Source organism: Nylanderia fulva, unplaced genomic scaffold (genome assembly GCF_048542155.1).
Source record: "Nylanderia fulva isolate GAGA-0341 unplaced genomic scaffold, ASM4854215v1 Scaffold369, whole genome shotgun sequence".
NCBI classification, from domain to species: Eukaryota; Metazoa; Arthropoda; class Insecta; order Hymenoptera; family Formicidae; genus Nylanderia; species Nylanderia fulva.
In genome coordinates, this window is record NW_028190443.1 from 94,119 (window position 1) to 100,118 (window position 6,000).

The following is a 6,000-nucleotide window of genomic DNA, read 5'->3' on the forward strand; positions in this document are numbered from 1 at the left end:
TTTCAAAATTTTGTAAAATTTATAAAAAAAATTCCCCGGGGGGAAATTAAACCCCGGGGGGAAAAGGGAAGCCCTTTTTTGCTTTTTAAAACCACACTTTTAATTTTATTTTTGCCCGATCCCGGGGGAGCGGCCCTCCAAGGGTCGAAACCCCCGAAAAAAATAAAAATTGGCGTTTTTGGGAAGGGGGGGGGGGTTTTCGATTTTCCCCCGGGGGAAAACACGCCCTTCGTTAGGACCATGGGGGGCCCCAAAATTTTTTAAAAAAATTTTTCCGCGGATTGGACGGTTTTTCCCCTTTTTGGGGTAAACAGACAAATCCTTGGGAATTTTCGAAAAAATTTTTGACCCCTTTTCCCTTTAAATTTAAAACCCCCCCTTTTTTCCCATTAACGCCAATTGAACGCAAAAATTTTTTTTAAAGATTTTAATATCCGCCCAAACAGGGGTCGCAAAATAAAAAACTCCCCTAGTAGGAACCGGGGCCCTTTTGTTTTTTTTTCCCTCGCCCAAGGGCAGCTGTTTCAATACTCCATTGCGAAGGGGGAGCGGGGCGAGACCTAAGGCCCTTTTAACAACCGAAAATGTCAAAGGGGCGTTTCCGCTTGGGGACCCCAAAAAAATTCTTTGGAAACAATCTTGCTCTAAATTTGAATTTGCCAAAACATTTGGGATGTCGGCCTACGAAAAGCCCCCCCGTCCCACGCGATCACGGCGGGAGTTTGCGGGTTTTGGGGGGCCCTATTAAAAAAAAATTTTAAAAACGACGTGCCTTTCCTATTCGGCACCCCCGGGGTTTAAAACCCCCGAATTTTAGTCGGGGGCAATATTTTCCCGATCAGGGGGGGGCCGGAATTAAAGGGAAAAAATTCCCTTTTTTTTTTTCCGACTGGGTCGCGCTAGCTTTTTTCCCCGGGACTTTTTTCCCCGCTAAAATTCGTTAATTTGCAAACATTTCCACGTTTTCTAAAATTTTTTTTCCAAAAAGGTTGTAAAGCCCCGGGGGCAATGGAAAGAGACTCCCGTTTTCGAGGGGAGGTACCTTTAAAAGGGGGTAGAAAAAACGAGGGTTGGGTCGGACAACCGACATGCGTCTGCACGAAGTGTCGCTCCAAACCTTCCTCCCCCGTGGGGGAAATTTGGGCGCGATCCCTCCTTCCCAAACCGGGGAAAAGGGCTACTTTTGGGCCGAGAAAAAAATTTTTAAAAAGGGCTTTTTTTAAACCTTTCCCCCGTTTTTTTTTTTTTGGTCGGCCGGGAAAATAACCCAACCCAAAGCGCGTTTAGTTACTGGGGGGGGTCCCCGAGGGGCCCTTGCCTCAAGTCGCCATAAAAAGGGGCCCCAAAAAAGTCGGCTCCAAGAAGCAAATAAATTTGTTTTTTTGCCCCGAGGGGCCCGGGTTTCCGCGGGGGAAAGGGCCCCCTTTAAGTGGGGCCACTTTCGACGGGGCAAACCCCGGCGAAGCCGCTACAACGTATTTTGGGAAAACACTTTTCATTGTTTGGGAAAAAACCCCGGGCGGATTTCGCCACGAGTCTTTTCGCAAGGCACGCGCGACTTTGGGCACCCTGTGGGTTTTCCCCCCCGAACCTTTTTTTTAAAAGGGGTTTTTTTTTCCCCTTTGGTCCTAGGGTTTTTAAAAAGTTTTCCCAAAAAACCAAAATTGGACCCCCTGACCCAAATAGGGGGCAAACCCTTTAAAGGCCCCGGGCCCCCAGGGGGGGTGGATTTTTCCCCACGCGGTTCCCGAGGAGAACCCCCGGATCGAAAGCCCCGGGGCTCATTTTTGGACGCGGGGGCCCCGGCAGCGTTTTGGAATAAGGCGTGGGTTTTTCGCATTTTTTTTTTACCCGGTTTTTTCCCCAGCTTCCAAAATTTTCTGAACCCACGATTAAATTTTTGGGGGAAAACAAAAAAGAATGAGAACCGACTACAGTGGTTGCACCCGGTTTGGGCCTCGGGAAATTTCGGCGAAATATCCCCCACGCAAAAAAATTTAAAAAATACCGTTTTTGCGGGGGAGCTATTTCGTTGTTCAACTGATTTTTTACAAAGGGGTCGCATTTTTATCACAAAATATTGCCTGACAGCATTTTCACTTAAAGGGGACTTTAGGGGTTTTCAAAGGCTTGCGGCTTTTGATTAACACTTTCCTTGAAACTTTTCCCCGAAGTCTGACAAAACCCGGGTTCGAGTCGTAAAAAATTTATGAAAAACTTTTTCGCCGAATTGAAGTTAAGAGGAAACTTTAATTTCCCTCGCCCTTGCGTTTTTTGACAAATTTTTTTGAAAAAAAAAAAAACAACCCTCCCCTTTGGGAAAAACCCCCCAAAATTTGTCAGCGCGGGCCCGCATGCGCCCCCCCGGGCTCGCAAAATTTTTTTCCCCCCACCTTTCATTTTCATAACGGGATGCTCAAAACAAAAGGGGGTTTTAAAAAAAGGGCGCCCATATCATATTCGGCAATTAAGATTTTTCCACGGGGCCCTTCTAATTTTTACCCAAAATTTTTAAATTTTTTATTTTTAAGGGAACGTCCCCCGAGCACCCTTTTTTTTATTTAAAGAAACTTTTGAGTGTTGTAGGAAACCCTTCTAGAAGAAAACTCAAAAAATTTTTGAAAAATTTTCCCCTTTGGAAAAAAACCCCCCAAAAAATTTTTTAAAACGTAAAACGAGGCAACGAAAAATTTATTAAATTTCCGTCGCGAAACGAGGGGTCGGCTACGACGGAGAACGGGGAAGAGACCTTTTTTTACTTATCATTCAGGAGCGTAAAGGCCCCCCCCCGAGTAGACACCCACGATTAGAAAAACTTCAGCGAAATGGCCCTTTGGGCCCCTTTCTGAAAACTAATTGAAAAGTTTTTTGTGGAGCCCTGCAGGATGCCCCGAGCGACGTAAGTCGTCCAAAGTCCTTTAAATTTTTTTCGGGGAAAATTGACCACCAAATTTTTGTAAACAGAGCAGCGTTTTTACTTGAGAGATTTGGGCTTTAAAATTTCGCGAAAACCAAAACTTTTTCTGCGATATTTTTTTTGGAGCAACGTCAGTAGTAAAACGGAAAATTTGGGGGGCGCTTCCCCCTATCAAACGCGACGCGGGATGTCTTAATTTGACTTTAACCCTTGTTTTGTCAGGGGGCGGAAACGGGGCGGACGGCAAGAGTTTTGCGGACGACCCCTTTTTTTGAAAAAAAGACGAATTTTCCAAAAAAAACCATGAAATATGTCGGGGGCGTGAAAAACCCACGGGACGAGTTGCGAACGACTTTACTGGGCGAACCCCCCGGGGTTTTTCTCGAAAGAACCACTAAGTTTTGTTCACATCGAAATTTGGGGTTTTTTTCCCTGAAACGGAGTCTACCCGTAACCCTTTTTTTTTCAAGGAATCGAAAATTGGTTCCTGTCCTTCTTTTTCACCTCGTTTTTTAAAGAGTGCTTTTTATTGTCCCCCCGCCTTTTTTTTTGTCCGCGAGAGTCACACAGAAACTTTTTTCCCCTTTTACCTTTTGGGCCCCCGTTTTCTTCACAATCCGGGGCCCCCAAACCCTTTTAAAATTTTTTGGGGGGGAAACCCTTTGATTGTTTTAATTTTCCCCGGGGGAAAGGGAAAATTTTTTTTTTTAAAGCGGGGGGCAGATACGAAGGAGACGGATGCGGGAAAATTGTAAAAAGGGGGGGAAAATTCCCTTTTTTAGGCAAACATTTTTTTTTCAAAAATCCCCGCAACAAAATTAAAAAGCGGGAATTCCCCCTCTAGAAAGAATTAAAAATTTTTGGGATTTTTTTTTCCCGAAAAAACGAGATCTCTTCAGTTTTAAACCCCCGATTTAATTTTTGATCCCGCGGAATTCGGGCAGCAAAAAGGGGGGGGTCATCATCCGATCGCGCTGGGGACAAAGTGCTGAAAACCCATTTGCGGCGGGTTGCCCCATCCCCCGAAAAAAGAGACAAAAGGGAGTTTTTTTTTAGATTCCTCCCGCGGGAAAGAAAACAAACCCGGGGAAAACATCCGGGGGGGAAATTTTTAATTTTTTAAAAAAATTTACCTTTGTTTTGGGCGCTTTGAAAAAACGTGACAATTTTTTAAAAAAAAAAATCGCAAATTCTTCGCATATCCCCTTTTTAGCCCTTTGTTTTTCTACGTTTTAGAGGCCTCCTTAATTTTATACTTTTTCCCAAATTTTTTTGCTCGAATACTTCGGTTTCTTTTTGTATGATGGGGTTTTTCATGGGTTCTTTCCCCCCTTTTTTTTTTTCTAAATTTTAGCCGTTCTTAAAACCCACAACTTTTGTCATTGTATTTTTTCAAATTCCCCTGGTTTCAGAGGCTTGGCCCAAAACACCGGGTGAATTTTTTCGGCTCTTTGATTCCCCCCCCTATTTTTTTTTGGGGGCTCGGATAATTTTTTTCGCTGGGGGCGGCTGTAACGGATTTTTTTGTATGGTTTTAAAATTTAAAAACGGCCCCTTATTGGGGGTTCCCGTTTTTTTTAAAAATTTCGTTAAAAAACCCCCCTTTTCCCCCCCAAAAACTTCCCCCGGGGAAATTTCCCTTTGTATTTTCCCCCGGGGGAAAAAAATCTTTGCGACGTAGGTTGTGTGCTTTTTTTTCACCTCCCATTCAAAATTTTTCCCCGCTTTTTCCTTTTTCCGTGTTTGTTCCCTAAGGGGCCCAAAAAAACGTTATTTTTTTCCTTTTTAAAAAATGCGTCAAACTTTTAAGTTTTCAGTTTTTTTTAATGAAAAAGTTTCCCCCGAATCAATAGCATTTTAACTGGGGGCCTTTTCCCACTTCGCGCATTTGGGAGTGTTTTTTCCAAACCCGGCTCTCTTTTAGTGGGATCTAGGGGTGATACGATCCGACGGCGCGTGCCCGGGTTTTCCCCTCCTTCCGATTTTCCCCCCGTTCTGTTTTGGTTTTTGTAAAGCCCTGCTTTGCTCGGAAACCCTATCACCCTTTTTTTTGTTTTGGCTTCTTTTGACCCTTTGGGTTTAAAAAAAAAAACCCCTTTTTTTTTTCCCCATTTATTCTGTCGCGATTTGAGTCGTTTTTAGCCCCCCCCTTTTTCGTCCAGCAAATTTTTCCGGTGTGTCCGCGTTTTTTTCAGTTGGGTTTTTAAAAATTTTTTTGTGATTACCGATCTGACTTTTCTTTTTTGGAAAACGCGTATTTACGTTACGGCATTCTCGCCGTATGCCCCCCCCTTTTCCCCTTTATAGCATTTTACGGCATTTTTTTTTTTTTTCGGGGGCTCCCCCATAACGTTTTGATTTTTGTAATTGCTAAACGCGTTTTAGTTTTCCCCTTTTCTTTTTCTTTGGGGTTTTCGGCAATTATTGCCCCCTGCATGTTAAAAAACTTTTCCCCGCGATTTGGGATGTGCGTTCTTTATTAAAAAAAAATATTTTTTCATCAGAGACGATTTTTTCTCTGTTTGTTGCTTTAAAATATCTTCCCAGAACGTTGCAGGGGCGTCTGGTTATTAAAAAAAGATATTTATATCAGAAGTTTATTCGTCTGTTGTTCTTTAAAAATTTTCTCCCGAACGATTTGCAGTGCGTTTTTGTTATTAAAAAAAGATATTTTAAAATTTGCAAGATTTTCTCCATCTATAAAATTTTTGCGATATTCTAATGACACCTCCTTCATTCTTATTCAATATTTATGGGTTCAATTGTTATAAATTTTTTTTACATAATATATATATACATATTTTCTAAAAGTAACAATTTCTGAAAAATAAAGCAGTCTTGCTTATTTTAAATAGTTGTTAGTAGTAGAAATATTATAGTAATAATAAATAGTAGTTACAATAGTACAATAGTAATAATAATAGTTATAAAGTTGCAGTAGTAACAAAAAAGATATTTATGCAAAGATGATCCATTCGTTTGCTAGTTGCTTTAAAAATATCTTCTCCCAGAACCGATTTGCATGTGCGTTCTGGTTATTAAAAAAAGATATTTTACATCAGAGACGATTTATCGTCTGTTAG